Below are 1126 nucleotides of genomic sequence, written 5' to 3'. Positions count from 1 at the left end.
TAAACGCAATTTAACGCAGTGGTGTAGCATAATGGCTCCCAACGTAAACAAAAGGAATGATTAAGGGGGATATTTTCGAGCTACACAAAGCCCGATAGGGAAGATTTGTGTTACTAATTCCTGTGAAAGGATGTTCACGTGGTAGTTATAGGGTCGCTGGCATTCACACTTCAGTGCGTGCGGCAGTAAATCAGCAGTCTGGAAACAAAAGGGTTATTTTCTGCTCCCCTTCCTTCCGAAAAAGAGGAAGAAAAAAAAAAAAGAAGAAAGAAAGGAAGAAAGAAAGAATAAAACCCGACCTGCCTAACTTAAGCCATATTGTAAAAACGAACATGTAGTAAAATCCATGAGGAGCTGAAAAAGTGAATACAAGAAAGAGGGTTGATCCGAGAGCGGAGCAGCGCCTCGGTGACCCCCAAGCAGAGGTGGAGGTGCTGCCCTACCCTGAGCCTCCCTTCAGCCCCTTCCTCCAGACACTGTTTGCTTTTCTCCTCCACTAAGCACGAAAATAATAGCACATGTGTATCAGCAACCCTCTCTCGCTGGCTTCAAGCTGTTATAATTTTGAATGAGGGGGCATTTAAAAATTATGACTGAGATTCTAAATTGCCTCTTTGAAACCGGCACAGAAAAATCATTCATCATGGCTTCGAAAACTGCCCTGAAATTAAATTAAAACGAAATGAGGGAGTCTTCCTCCCGACGTGTGAGTCTTGGCAGAGCTACACTCCACCTTGGTTTTCTATTTTTTTCCCCTCCTCCCCCTCTCTCTTTTTTTTTTCCCCCCCCTCATTTCTTTTCCTCTCCCTAAGCCCTAAATGCTATGTAGGATAATTGAAATGGGAAACACGATTTGTATCTGGCTGCAGAAAGGAGGCTCGGGGTAGGCTGCGGGATGCAGAGAGAGCGGCTGCGTGCGTGTGAGTGCACAGTGTGTGAGTATACAGTGTGTGGGGGGGGTGTGAGGGCACCGTGTGCGTGAGGGTACAGTGCGGGTGTGTGAGGGAACAGTGTGTGCGGGTGTGAGGGTACAAGGCGTGTGAGCGAGGTACAATACGCGAGCGAGCGCGGGTGCCGGGGGTGCGAGCGGGTGCGTGTTTGTGTCTCTCGCCCTCGCCGGCAGGCA

This window comes from Corvus brachyrhynchos, unplaced genomic scaffold (assembly GCF_000691975.1).
Source record: "Corvus brachyrhynchos isolate BGI_N302 unplaced genomic scaffold, ASM69197v1 scaffold90, whole genome shotgun sequence".
NCBI lineage: Eukaryota > Metazoa > Chordata > Aves > Passeriformes > Corvidae > Corvus > Corvus brachyrhynchos.
The sequence above is the reverse complement of the archived record's forward strand: the minus strand, read 5'-3'. Positions refer to the sequence as shown.